Source organism: Anomaloglossus baeobatrachus, chromosome 4, assembly GCF_048569485.1.
Source record: "Anomaloglossus baeobatrachus isolate aAnoBae1 chromosome 4, aAnoBae1.hap1, whole genome shotgun sequence".
NCBI lineage: Eukaryota > Metazoa > Chordata > Amphibia > Anura > Aromobatidae > Anomaloglossus > Anomaloglossus baeobatrachus.
This window is the reverse complement of record NC_134356.1, coordinates 260,353,300-260,368,773: the sequence shown is the minus strand read 5'-3', so window position 1 is coordinate 260,368,773 and position 15,474 is coordinate 260,353,300. Positions and strand designations below refer to the sequence as shown.

Sequence of the window (15,474 nt, the reverse complement as noted above, 5' to 3'; positions counted from 1 at the left end):
CCGGAGGAAACCCACGCAAACACGGGTAGAACATACAAACTCCTTGCAGATGGTGTCCTTGGTGGGATTTGAACCCAGGACCCCAGCGCTGCAAGACTGCAGTGCTAACCACTGAGCAACCATGCTGCCTCAGAAGATGGAGCAGCTCCAGAAATGAGCATTTCCAGCTTCCATCGGTACAAAAAACAGCTGATCTACAGAGGTTCGGGGTGTCGGATCCCAGCTAATCAGACATTGATGACCTATCCTAAGGAGCACTTTGCACACTACGACATCGCAGGTGCGATGTCAGTGGGGTCAAATTGAAAGTGACGCACATCTGGCGTCGCAGGCGATATCAAAGTGTGTAAAGCCTTTTTGATACGATTAACGAGCGCAAAATTATCTTAATCATATCATCGATGTAGAGTCGGTCATTTCCATAATTTGGAAATGACCGATGTTACGATGTTGTTCCTCGTTCCTGCGGCAGCACACATCGCTGTGTGTGAAGCCGCAGGAGCGAGGAACATCTCCTACCTGCGTCCTGCGGCTCACGCTAGCTATGCGGAAGGAAGGAGGTGGGCGGGATGTTTACGTCCCACTCATCTCCGCTACTCCGCTTCTATTGGCCGCCTGCCGTGTGACGTCGCTATGACGCCGCACGACCCGCCCCCTTAATAAGGAGCCATGTTACTGCCAAATGAAATTAGCTATTTCATATAACCAATCTATGAAAATATAATAATGATTTAGCTTTTGATCCGTTTTACATCTTACTGCCTCTTTGTTAAAGCATGTGTTAATAAAACCAAGCATAGATTTGCAATGTGAATATCTTATTTTAGTTGGATCTTCAACGAGGCATCAGATTTAATAGATTGATGAACTTTTATGTTTAGTGAAACTATCTCGAAAAGCTACTGAGGAACCCATGAGCTCCAGGTATTGAAACACCAACAGGATTTGAAGTTATTGCTAGTACTATATTATACTATTTTTCTACTACATGTTGGATATATACAAACTTATGCTCCGGCTCATTTGTTTGGTTTTGCTGTAGTTTCTTGTGCTTTCTGCAATCAGCAGTATGGCTGCTTCTTTTTGAGCTAGGTATTTAATTTATTTAGCTTCCCATGTGCAGGTGTGTGAACAGTCCGGCCTCGATCCTGCTCTGGCACCAGCTACATTGGTTGACACAAGGCGAGGTTTTAATAATAGAGAATAGGACTGTCCCGATTTGGGAAAACCTTGTTATTGTGGGATGGTATTTACACTTTTTTTTTTTAAATCAAAAACAGTGTTTACTAAGTACACTACCTTATTTATATATACTATTACTATTTACTTTCTTCAGGGTACCTGCTCATTTTGTTTTTATATTAGGTTTTATCTATTAAATGGCCACAATGTGAACATGCTCCTACACCTTGCATGTATACCAACTTATATTCGAGCTCATTTCTGTGGAATAATTTTTGATTCAATAGCTACACACCCACGGTGCAATCTTATCCATAATTTTATTTACCCTTTTTTACCCTCTGTATAGCATTGGATGCTGTTTTATAGCGGTTTTCACTTATAGAGACTGAAATCATTGCATTCATGTATATGTACTGTAAACAATAGAGGTGGACTTGCTTTTCGGCCTCAGTGCCATTTGCCAGAGCATCAGAAGCGATATGCTAATGACCCTCTGCTGCGGGTGTCAGCCGAGGGTCATACGACTGTGATCCGATCTTGTGATTGTATCACAGCTGCAGAGAAGAGGGTGGGAGCACTTTCTCCCCATCTCCTCCCCGGTCTGTCCCTGCGTGTACCCCACTGTACTCAGATTACATGCAAGTGCAGTGCATGAGTCAAGAATCGCTGCCAGACGCAGTGTGCTAAAATTCATTTCTCATGCATGAGAAATCAATCAAGATGGATACTGCTCCATAGTTTTGCACTAGAGTAAGAGCAATCCGATGTTTTAACAGATTACACTCGTTCGTGCAAAACGCAAGCCTTAAGCAGGCTTTACACACAATGACATCGCTAAAGATATGTCATTGGGGTCACTGAGTTCGTGTCGCACATCCTGCCTCGTTAGCGACGTCGTTGCATGTGAAACGCAGGAACGACCGTTAATGATCAAAATTACTCACCTAATCGTTGATCGTTGACCAGTCGTTCCTATCCCGATTATCGTTGCTGTTGCAGGACGCAGGTTGTTTGTCATTCTTGCGGCAGCAAACATCGCTATGTGTGACACCGCAGGAATGAGGGACATCACCGTACCTGCGGCCGCCCGCAATGAGGAAGGAAGGAGGTGGGCGGGATGTTCGGCCCGCTCATTTCTGCCCCTCCGCTTCTATTTGGCGGCCACTTAGTGATGCCGCTGTGACGCCGAACGAACTGCCCCCTTAGAAAGGAGGCGGTTCGCCGACCACAGCAATGTCGCTAGGCAGGTAAAGGGTGCTTTACACGCTGCGATATCGCTAACGATTTATCGTTGGGGTCACGGTGTTTGTGACGCACATACGGCGTTGTTAGCGACATCGCAGCGTGTAACACATATGAGCGACCTTCAACGATCGCAAAAGTGGTAAAAATCGTTGGTTTTGGAGAGGTCGTCCAAACACCAAATATCGTTGTCAGGTGAGTAACGAGGTTGTTTGTCGTTCCTGCGGCAGCACACATCGCTGTGTGTGACACCGCAGGAACAAGGAAACTCACTTTACCAGCGTCCCGCCGGCAATGAGGAAGGAAGGAAGGGGGCAGGATGTTCGGCCCGCTAATCTCCGCCCCTCCTCTACTATTGGGCGGCCGCTTAGTGACGTCGCTATGACGCCGAACGAACCTCCCCCTGAGAAATGAGGCAGTTCGCTGGTCACAGCGACGTCACTAGGCAGGTAAGTGCGTGTGACGGGTGTAAGTGATGTTGTGCAACACGGGCAGCGATTTGCCCGTAACGCACAACCGATGGGGGTGGGTACGCTCGCTAGCGATATTGATACCGATATCGCAGCGTGTAAAGTACCCTTAAGTATGTGTGATGGGTGTAAGCGATGTTGTGCACCACGGGCAGTGATTTGCCCATGACGCACAACCGACGGGGGCGGGTGCTTTCACCAGCGACATCGCTAGCGATGTCGCTGTGTGTAAAACCCACTTTAGGCTAAGTCTACACATGTCACGTGTCACTGAAATTTCAGAATCATATTGTGACATTGCATTTAATGATTATATGTGGCATCACAATTCGCCACAAGATAATACATATGCGCAAAAAAGAGATACAACATTCCATAGACTTCAATGCAGGTCACCTCACTTTGACTTGTGTGCGAATTCACTATAATTTGGCCATATTTTATTTTCGCAGCTAAATCACTTCTGTAAAATACTAGTGTGACAGCATGTGGCAGTCAGAGTACACAGATTTTTTTTTGGTTGCGCTACTTGTCTGAGAACTGCTGACGCACGACACATTTCACCATATAACCCCCACCTTATTCTGGCTAGATTCAGCCATTTTTTACACATGTTTTGTTAATTAGTCCAATGATGTTGTGCGCTCCTGAATGTAAGACTCCATTCACTTTTGTAACCTCGGATGATCCAGATTATGGTAATTATTATTCCAGGTTCCTGTTAACTTCAGAGAATGTGTCATGAAGCCAAGTTTCCACTCGCAGCTTAGGTGTGAGCATGTTTCCACTGGCAGGAGGACATCTACTTTGCATTGATCTCCGAATCTCTCAGTACTATTTAACCTTCTCATTATCTTTTGCTAATTGACTTTGAAATATTTTCTAACTAGATACTAAACGAACAGAAATTTAACCCCTTCAGCCCCAAGGGCGATTTTCCGTTTTTCGTTTTTGTTTTTTCCTACTTCTTCTAAGAGCCATGGTTTATTTACCATGCACAGTACATTGTAAAACTGACCTGACAGTAGGATTCCCCAGGTCAGTACGTGTTTGCAGATACCAAACATGTATAGTTTTACTTTTATCTAAATGGTGAAAAAAAAATGCAGACATTTGTCAAAAAAAGAGATATGCAATTTTTTTGCCATTTTTTGAGAGCTAAAGTGTTCTCATTTTTTGGCATCTGGGGCTTTGTAAGGACTAATTGTTTGCATCTTGAGCTGATGTTTTTAATTATACAAATGCAGGTAGGTTTATGTTTTCATCGCCTCTTTTTGCATGTTAATGCAATTTTGCGGTTACCAAGAAACATAATTCCAAAGATTTCCACTCCAAAAACACTATACCATCAGTAAAGTCTGGAGGTGGGAACATCGCGCTGTGGGGCTTTTCCAGCATACGGCACTTGAAACATCATTTAATTGAAGGAAGGATGAATGTACAAGTGCTCTGAAACATTCTTGGTAAAAATGTGCTGCCATCTACCAGGATGGTGAAGATAAAACAAGGGTGGACATTTCAGAAAGCCAATGATCCCTAACATGCAGCCACAGAAATTCTCAATTGGTTTTAAAAAAAAAATAATAAACTGCTAAAATGGCCCAGCCAATCACCTGACCCAAATCTTATAGAAAATTTATGGAACTAAAGCTCAGTGTTTATAGAAGGAGCTCACCAAACCTTCAGGATTTGAAGAATGTTTGTGTGGGAGAATGGACCAAAATCCCACCTGAGCAATGCATGTGATTAGTTTCTCCATTCAGGAGGCGTCTTGAAGCTAACACCACCAACAATTGCTTTTCTACGAAGTGAAAATTAAATTTCACTAAGCATGCTTTTTTTCTTGTGTAAATTCTCAATATTATACATAATTTATGGACATCTGTGGTTTGATTTGTTTACTTGTATCGATTGGATGGGATGTTACCAACATCTGGAAATTCATGTTAATAGTAGTGATGAGTGAGCATGCTCAGGATTGCTCGTTATTTAATTGAACATTGCGGTGCTCAAGTACTTGTGTAGCTCGGCCGAGCATCACAGGCAGGGCTGGGACAAGGTGTTTTGGTGCCCTAGGCAGACAAAGCTGATGGTGCCCCACCATTCCCTGAGGAACACTCAGCCCCCAAGTAATAGAATGGATCAGAGACAAAGTTAAAAGGACCGCTAATGCACCTCCTTGCCTCTATGATGGGTAGAATTGTTACCTTTTTCACCCAAGAATACCAGCAAAAGTAATCAAAAGTGATGTACTTTATCGGTGAGGATCTATAGGAGGTGCATTTTCAAAATTACTGTATATATACACAATAATTCATTGTTTTAGAACCATTTGCACAATACAAGGGACAAATAGCAATATCCATTGCTGATGTCTTATATTATAATATCAGACCCAAGGTCAGTTATGGAAACTAATATAAATGATTTATAATGGGGGCCAATTGCTTTCAATTAAGGTGTTCAGCATTAAAGATAAAGGGAAACGTATGAATTTTTTATGTTCGTTATTCGACAAATATTGTTTTTAATCAAATCGATGGTGATTCTGTTGCTCTATCTTGGTTCTAGTTCCATATTCCTGTAGTGATTGTGGTTTGGTGATGCTTTTCATGTACTGATGGTGGTTTTGTGTTGGATTCCTGTACTAATGGTATTTCTGATGATGTATTCATCAATAGTATCATCAATAGTATATAAATAAAGCACCAGAACCACAATCGGTAAATAAATAGGTAGCTAGAACCATCATCAGTACATGAATACGGCCCCAAACCTCAACCAGTACATGAATACAATACGAGAAGCACCATCAGTTAATAAATACAACACTAGTACCATCATCAGTACATCTATACATCACCAGAACCACCATCAGTACATGAACACATCACCAGAACCACTATCAGTACATTAATGTGAAACGCCCGTGTCGGGGCTTGCAGGGCTCGCATGGTCACCGGGCCGGTGGTATTCGGGGTCAGGCTGTGAGTGGCCCGACCCAGCTTCCGTGACCCCCCGGCGGGTTTCAATAAAAGGAAAGTCCAACCGTCAGTCCGGTGTTACAAGGGGGATGGAAGGAGGGTAACGGGGTTCCTGGAGAGCTTGCCATCACTCTCCCCCAGGAAACGGTACGGGACGGGGACGGGGGATGCTTGCAGCACCACCCGTGGTTTGCGGCCAGGTGTTCAGCCGCCGCTGCACAGTCTCTCTCCGGGGCAGGTGTTACGGGCAGCCGGATGGAATCGCTCCCCATGGGTGGAGCGGGGTGGCCCCAGGAGGTTTATGAGACCCAGGGCAACAGTCCTCAGGGACACCCGGAGCACAGGGCGGCGGCATTACTCACAGCAGTCACGGAGTGCAGTTCCAGTTATTCTTTATTTAAAGTCCGTTCCACATCACACCCGGGTGCTGGTCCTTGCCGCCTGTAGCCTTTGGTCGGTCCCGGGCAGGTAGGAGGAAGGGGCCGGTGGAGTGATCTTGGGGTCCCTCTCTCTTTCGGTGCGATAATGCTATCCCCGTGGCATGGAGCATCTTGGGGACCCGCCACCATTCTGTCTGTCTCTCTTCCAGTAGTGGACACACACCAACCGCCACCGGGTATAACTTTCTCCAGGGATCCCCAGTCCTCAGCTCCATTCCCTTCCTCTAGGTGTTATCAGCCCTGGTCTCGTGGCATCTCCTCAGCAGGGAGCTGTCCTGTGTAAGTCTGCACTCTGCTACAGCCTCTGATGTTCTGACAAACTTTCTGTGTGTTCTGTACTAAACTCACTCCTATTCAGGCCCCCCTCCCCTTGGTTGTCATGGGGACCTGCCTGTGTCCAGCCACCTGCTCATTAACGAGACAGGATGAGTCATGGACTCAAAACTTCATGCTGCAAAAGCTATTAACTCCTTCCTGCCAGTGTGATGTGAGTGTGTGTTGTGGGGACTCTTCTTCCTCCTGCCCGGGAAAAATGGGGTAACATTTAATACCCTGTAACGACCCGTTTACAGGGGCATTACAAATGCATCACCAGAACCTCAATGGGCACATGAATACATCACGAGAACCACCAGCAGTAAATAAATACAACAGTACAAGTGTATGTCACCAGAACCACCGTAAATACATGAATACATCACCAAGCTTATTACAGCAATCAAAATACAGCAATCAATTGTAATGTCAAATAAGTCCCATATACATTATTATTTGTTGAACCTACAACTCTCAGTATGTCCTTAAAAATAGTACAAAGATTCTGGGATTTATTGTTATAAGTAATACAACTGCGGACCATACATGAACCAGAGTACTGATGAAATGTAGTCAGTATCAACAAGTAAATATTTGCATCTCGTTACCTTATAGAGGACATCTTCTCTGAGTGAGTTGTTTCTTTCTTTTTCTCTCCATGTTGTCCAGATGCCATGATGACTTTTCACATCCACAACTCTTCTCTGCAGACATCCCTTTTCTCTGGTCTGCAGCACATCCAGACATGGTGGCCTTAAAAATAAGAGTGTTATTAAAATGCCCTCAGAAAAACAATATATGTTCATATTATGCCCTAAATAAGCCTCTCATGGTATATGCCATTATCAGCTATAATCACTACATTGTCTGACATTTTCAGCTATACCCACCACACTGTCTGCCATTATCAGCTAAAACCACTACAGTGTCCACCCTTAAAAACCACGGCCTATACCATGGCTGTCTTCTCTCCACTTTTTTCCCTTACACGCTCTATATCACAACACCACCACACTGTCTACCACCATGCTAACCTCTCTCCATACTGTGCCTCCTTTTCACACTGCCTCACTCCATATCCATTCTGTGCCCGTTTTCACATTATGCCATCATACTGTTCACTTCCATGTCTTCTCCAAATTGTAACTCTCTCCCCATACTGTCCCCCTATATGGTATGATGATCACCACAGGCGTTCATACCGTATGATATCCACAACAGCCCCCATTATACATTATGATGTCCACTATAGCCCCACATGAAGTATTATGTCCACTACAGCCCCCAATATACAGTATGACGTCCACCACAGCCAACTATACAATATGGTCACCACAGCCCCTATATAATATGGTCACCACAGCCCCCTATATAATGCAATGTCTTCAACAGCCCCAATATGGTATGGTCATCACAGCCCCTTAACAGTATTATGTCTCCACAGTCCCCAGTATAATGTCTCCCAAAGTCCCCTATACATTATGATGTCCCCCAAGTACCCCTATACAGTATGATGTCCCATAGCCAAGGTATAATGTCCAGCACAGTTCCCAGTATAATGTTTCCCACAGTTTACCATATAATATGATGTCCACACAGCCAGCCCCTCTTGTAATGCCCCCACAGCCAGCCCCACTTATGTCACCACAACCAGCCCCATGTATGTTACCACAGCCAGCCGCACGTATGTCCTTACAGTCTGCCCCAGAGCCAGCCCCTCTTGTAATGTCCCCACAGCCAGTCCCACATATATGTCACCCCAGTCAGCCCTATGTATGTCACCACAGTCAGACCCACTTATGTCCCCACAGTCTGTTGCACAGCAAGCCCCTCATATGTCACACGGCTTGCCCAACGTATGTCACCACAGCCTGCCCAACTTATGTCATCACAGCCAGCCACTCATATGTCCCCCACAGCCAGCCCTTCTTATGTTCCCAGAGCTTGCCCCATGTTTGTCTCCATAGTCAACCCTTCTTATGTCCCCACAGCCAGACCCATGTATGTCCCCACAGTCAGTCCCTCCCATGTCCCCACAGCCAACCTTCTTATGTCAACACAGCCAGTGCCTCTTATGTCCTCACAGCCTGCCCCACATTTGTCCCCACAGCCAGCTCCAGTTATGTCCCCACAGCCAGTCCCCTGTACATCCTCACAGGCAGCACCATGTATGCCACCACAGCCATCCCCTCTATGTCCCCATAGCCAGCCTCTCTTTTGTCCCCACAACCCACCCCATGTCCGTCCTCGCAGCGAGTCCCACATGTCTCCACAGCCCATCCAATGTATGTCCCTAAAGCCAGTCCTACATATGTCTACACAGCAAGCCCCACATTTCTCAATAGTCAGCCCCTATTGCAAAGCCCCGCCATTCAGTGGCAAAGAGAAATAAAAAAATCTTATATTCACTTAATCCAGGTTCTCAGTCCAGCGTAGCTCCATTTCCTCTTCAATCCTGTTTACTAGGGGGCTCTGAATGGCATGATGATATCACTGCATTGTGCCAGCCGACATCCCCTGCATGTGCTGTCTCCAGCAGAGTGAAGGCCAAGAAAGGCCTGTATTTTGCTGGATTTCCCGGTGGGGCAGAGACCTGCTTACAACTCCTCTGCTGGCGGCACTAACAGCAATTGTATTTGTGTCTGATGGATGCATATATAATTGAGTGCAGGGAGGAAGCTATGACATGGCACAGGCAGAGAGAAGGGTGAGCAGTGTCCCTGACTGACTTCGCTCACCTCCATGCCTGTGCAGCGGCTGTGAGTGCGCTGAATGACTATAGCCATATAATGGCGCCAGGAGGTCACAGGCATTCAGCTATGTCAATTACCCCTCCTCCAAAGTGCAACCCCCTCAGGGAGGTAGGAGATACCGCTCTAGGTGGGTGCCTACTCCTCATCCCGGCCCTAATCGTGGGTGCTTGGATGTTTCATCCATGAAACGACGACCACAATGCATTGGCTTGCTTCCCTGCATGATGTATACATGCACCACAGGGAGAGCCATTCATAGTCTCCGAATAGCTTTCACTTGGGTTAAAGCAATGTTTTCAGATGTAGTGTGTCAAAAGAAAAAAAAATTCCCTCCCTCCCCCCGGAAATGCTTTCTTTATGGCTGGCGGTATGTGGGTGGAGAGCTAGACTACGCAATCATGGACTTCCATTATATTCATTGCTTGAGGTGAGCACTTTCAGAGCCTCTGACCTGCTCGACTCAAGGACGGAGCTCCAGAGCATTTTAGTGCTCACCCATCCCTAGTCAATATTAACTTTAGAAATCTATTTACTTAGAAGATTGGTGATGTGTTCTATTCCTATAGGCTCTAATGGGCCCAATTCTAATGGCTAGAGGCATGCCAAATCTGTTTTGTGTGAGGATATTGTGTTGGGATAGTATACATAAACTAGATACTGAATGTTAACGCCCTGTTTCATTAAGACTAGCATTTTGTACACCAATCTTAATTAGGGGTGTGCAGGAGTAAGATGCACCAAATTCATAAAGAGGTGCATGCCACTTATTGAATTTAGCGCATCTTACGAGTGTTGTATACTGTCATATGCCTCCACTCTTAATGAATTTATTGGGCGGACATTGTCACGCTTTATCTTTGTTGGCACTAGCCAAAAGGCATAATGAAAAGCATTTCTTTTGCACAGCTTCGCATTTTTCCAAAAACTTTATTTTAAAGGATTTTGGCTTCAACACTGATAAATTGGGTGCAAAGTGTTTTCTTCAATAAGAGTTAATTGACAGACACATATATTTGTAACGGAAAACTGCTGTATCTATATTAGGACATTGTACAATATGGTTTGCCAATCATGGAGTCTAAACATGGGGTGGATTGAGCATTCCAAAATTTCTAGAGTATGATTATAATATTGTCAGAAGTAATTTTAACATAAAATGATCAATTTATAGCAAATCTACATTTTGATATTTGCCAGAAAATTCGAGAATACTCTACATTTAGAGTTTCTTGGGAGCATTTCTAATGATGAAGTAATATATTAATTATAATATAAATATAATAATAATATATAATAACTAGAAGGTGGCCCGATTCTACGCATCGGGTATTCTAGAATTTACGTATTGTGTAGTTAATGTATGATTTTTGTTATATATATATATATATATGTAGATGTTGTTGTCTGTAGTTACCAAGTGTTTGTGTAGGGTGCTGTACATGTTCTGGGTGTTGTCTGGGTGTGGCGGGGGGCGAGAGTGTTGTTGTATGTGTGTTGCGTGTGTTGCGTTGTTTGTGGAGCGCTGTGTGTCTGTAGCGTTGTGTGTGTGTGTGTTGCGCGGTTTGTGTGGGTGTGGTGTGTTTTGGGGGGAGGTATGTTTTGTGCAATGTGTGTGTTGTGCGGTATGTGCGTATATTTATGTATGCTGCGGTGTTTGTGTGTTGGGTGTTGTGTGTGTGCAGCGTTGTCTGTGTGTGTGGGTGTCTATGTAGGGCGGAGTTTGTGGTTCCCAGTGTGTGTGTGCTGTGTTGTATGTGTGTGTGTGTTGGGGGGAGGTGTGCACCTCCCATCATGCTCCATCCCCCATGCTGCGCACCCCCCATCTTGCTCCATCCGCCATGCTGCGCACTCCCAAACGTGCTCCATCCGCCATGCTGCGCACTCCCAAACGTGCTCCATCCGCCATGCTGCGCACTCCCAAACGTGGTCCATCCGCCATGCTGCGCACTCCCAAACGTGCTCCATCCGCCATGCTGTGCACTCCCAAACATGCTCCATCCGCCATGCTGCACACTCCCAAACGTGCTCCATCCGCCATGCTGCGCACTCCCAAACGTGCTCCATCCCCCATGCTGCGCACTCCCCATCGTGCTCCATGCCCAATGCTGCGCACCCCCCATCGTGCTCCATCCCCCATGCTGCACCAGCATCAGCCTCTCTGCCCCCAGCATCAGCCTCTCTCCTCCCAGCATCAGCCTCCCTCCTCCCAGCATCAGCCTCTCTGTCCCCAGCATCAGCCTCTCTGTCCCCAGCATCAGCCTCTCTCCTCCCAGCCTCAGCCTCCCCCAGCATCAGCCTCTCTTCTCTCAGCCTCCCCCCTCCCAGCCTCCCTCCTCCCAGCCTCCCCCAGCATCAGCCTCCCCCTCCCAGCCTCCCCCAGCATCAGCCTCCCCCTCCCAGCTTCCCCCAGCATCAGCCTCTTGCCTACCAGCCTCCCCCAGCATCAGCCTCTCTCCTCCCAGCCTCCCCCAGCATCAGCCTCTCTCCTCCCAGCCTCCTCCAGCATCAGCCTCTCTCCTCCCAGCCTCCCCCAGCATCAGCCTCCCCCTCCCAGCCTTCCCCAGGATCAGCCTCTCTACTCCCAGCCTCCTCCAGCATCAGCGTCCCTCCTCCCAGCCTCCCCCAGCATCAGCCTCCCTCCTCCCAGCCTCCTCCAGCATCAGCCTCCCTCCTCCCAGCCTCCCCCAGCATCAGCCTCCCCCAGCATCAGCCTCTCTCCTCCCAGCGTCCCCCAGCATCAGACTCTCTCCTCTCAGCCTCCCCCAGCATCAGCCTACACCCTCCCAGCCTCCCCCAGAATCATCCTCCCCCTCCCAGCCTCCCCCAGCATCAGCCTACCCCAGCATCAGCCTACCCCAGCATCAGCCTCTCTCCTCTCAGCCTCCCCCAGCATCAGCCTACACCCTCCCAGCCTCCCCCAGCATCAGCCTACCCCAGCATCAGCCTACCCCAGCATCAGCCTCTCTCCTCCCAGCCTCCCCCAGCATCAGCCTCCCCCTCCCAGCCTTCCCCAGTATCAGCCTCTCTCCTCCCAGCCTCCCCCAGCACACCGTGCTCCTCTGCCGACACTCACAGATCCGATCGCATACACTCACACACACACACTCACACATCAGAACACACTCACACACATCCGATCGCATACACTCACACACACACCACACACACACACTTACAGTATCGCACATACGCGCTCACACAATCACAACATCCGGAGATACCACATGCTTCCAGCCATGTGATCCTCCGGCAGGTCCTGGAAGGACACTCCACAGTATCGCCGCCGAGAAGCAAGCGATATCCCAGGATGTTGTGAGTGTGTGGATGCGATGTGATGTGTGTGTGAGTGAGTGTGATCTGATGTGTGTGTTGTTATGTGTGTGCGTGTGTATGTTCCGCCGCTGCAGGACCTTGATGCGCTGGTAACTATGCTACCATGGTTACCAGCGTATCCCGTCCCCCGCTCGCACGGGAGCCCACACCAGCATACGGCGGCAACCCCAGCAATGCGAGGGTATGTGTCGGCTGGGTTGGCGGCGTACGCTGATGTGGGCTCCCGGGGGTACAGTACTCACCTGGGAGTCGTGGCTCCGTGTCGGTTCGGGGAATGCGTGCGGGGGGCGGGGCCAGAGCGAGCGTGCATTGTGTGAGGGGGGCGGGGCGTGGCCGAGTTGCCAATGCGTGCCGGGGCGAGAGGCCAATCCGTGTGGGCTGCGGAGCCTGGGCGAGCGGCCAGCCAATCCATGTGCGGGCGGAGCCTGGGCGAGCGGCCAATCCGTGCGGGGGGGCGGGGCCATGGTGAGCCCAGCGGCCAATCAGCTTTGTGTCACCGTAAGGACACAATTTTGGAGCAAGACAGACAGACAGACAGACAGACAGAATACGGCAATTATATATATAGATAATAAATGATATAATAATTAATAGTAATATACATATTCTTCAGTTCTTATAAGTATTTTGGCAATGCCAGACTACAATGCACTGCTTTGGGAAAACACCGCAAAAACCATCCTTGACCTATAAATTGGAGAAGTTACGAGGTTTTATTGAATCAAAACAGGAGTATGCGTCAGAAACCAAAGTGTGTCGGTTGAGTTTTCCAATGTAATGGAAATATCTAGTTAAACGTTCTTAGATTAGCTTGATAATATAGGTCATTTAGTGATCAAATCTTCCCAATCTAGTTGTATTGTCTCACATTTCCTTAATTGAAGACGGTAAGAGCTCAGTTGTATGCATACAATCATCTGCTATGTATGGCAGGTATAGAAATAAAATATGGGTATCCATCTGCTTTACTTTTAGGACACCGCCAAAATAATCTAGCTGCTTGCTGAGAAACAGGTGCTGTGTCCAGTTAACAGTAGAAATCCTCATATTTTCTATATTTCATGGAATAGATGAGGAATAGATGGCTCTCAGTAAATGTTCTGTGTATCTAAAGGAATTATAAGATAAGCCATCATCAGCCCAAAAATATTGCTTGGCCCAAAAAAGGAGCCATATGTCCATAACCCATTTGGACATCCAGGTAAGATGACTTCCGTCTCTCCATTGGCTTGTAAGTATAATATATTCCTCTATAACCATCTGTTATACTCTTCTGACCTTAATAAGAAAGGACCAGTTAGAATTATAAACCTTTATCTTGACTATACTGTATGATCTGGGTAACTTAGTTGGAACTGAGGAACCACTGAGGAACCACTGAGGAACCACTTCCTCATCTCGCCCCCTATCTGTCGGTGTCCCCCAAGGCTCAGTTCTTGGACCCCTGCTGTTCTCCATCTATACCTTCGGCTTGGGACAGCTCATAGAGTCCCACGGCTTCCAGTATCATCTCTATGCCGATGACACACAGATCTACCTCTCTGGACCTGACATTACCTCCCTACTAACCAAAATTCCACAATGTCTGTCTGCTATTTCATCCTTCTTCTCGGCGCGATTCCTAAAACTTAACATGGACAAAACAGAGTTTATTGTCTTTCCTCCTCCTCACTCATCTCCTCCAACAAGCCTTTCCATCACACTTGATGGTTGCTCACTCTCCCCAGTCTCACAAGCTCGTTGCCTTGGAGTGACCCTCGACTCTGCTCTATCCTTCAAGCCACACATCCAAGCCCTCTTCACCTCATGCCGATTACAACTCAAAAATATCTCCCGGATCCGTGCTTTTCTTAACCAAGAATCTGCAAAAACATTAGTGCATGCCCTCATCATCTCCCGCCTCGACTACTGCAACCTCCTGCTCTCTGGCCTCCCTTCCAACACTCTTGCACCCCTCCAATCTATCCTAAACTCTGCAGCCCGCTTAATCCACCTCTCCCCTCGCTACTCCCCAGCCTCGCCACTCTGCCAATCCCTTCACTGGCTTCCCATCGCCCAACGACTCCAGTTCAAAACATTAACCATGACATACAAAGCCATGCACAACCTGTCTCCTCCCTACATCTGTGACCTAGTCTCCCGGTACCTACCTGCACGCAACCTTAGATCCTCACAAGATCTCCTTCTCTGCTCCTCTCTTATCTCCTCTTCCCACAATCGTGTACAAGATTTCTCCCGTGCATCCCCCATACTCTGGAACGCTCTACCTCAGCACATCAGACTCTCCACGACCGTGGAAAGCTTCAAGAGGAACCTCAAGACCCACCTCTTCCAACAAGCCTACAACCTACAATAGCCTTCAGCCCAGTAGACCACTGCGCAACCAGCTCTGTCCTCACCTATTGTACCATCACCCATTCCCTGTAGACTGTGAGCCCTCGCGGGCAGGGTCCTCTCTCCTCCTATACCAGTCTGTCTTGTACTGTTAATGATTGTTGTACGTATACCCTCTTTCACTTGTAAAGCGCCATGGAATAAATGGCGCTATAATAATAAATAATAATAATAATAATAATAACTGACTGTATATAACAATAATCATTATAAATATTGATAGGCATGATAATTAGACTGTAATCATAGAGGTTAGGGTCTCTCACACAGAACTGAAATCAGTCTGGTAGCTAAAATGAGTCTCATATGGGATTATACACCGTGTGCAGAATTATTAGGCAAGTTGTATTTTAAAGGG

General features: G+C 47.1%; 1 long non-coding RNA gene across 3 annotated transcripts in view; it reads right to left on the bottom strand.

Moving 5' to 3' along the window:
• The window catches only part of LOC142303448 (uncharacterized), a 31,867-nt gene that overhangs the window by 14,645 nt on the left and 1,748 nt on the right, over nt 1–15,474 (bottom strand). For 2 of the 3 annotated variants that reach the window (XR_012753027.1, XR_012753026.1), the window contains exon 2: nt 7,245–7,389. This is a non-coding gene — a long non-coding RNA (uncharacterized LOC142303448). Of the gene's footprint in view, nt 1–7,244; nt 7,390–9,045; nt 9,649–15,474 lie in introns of those variants that run through there. The other variant, XR_012753028.1, reaches the window with a different exon arrangement.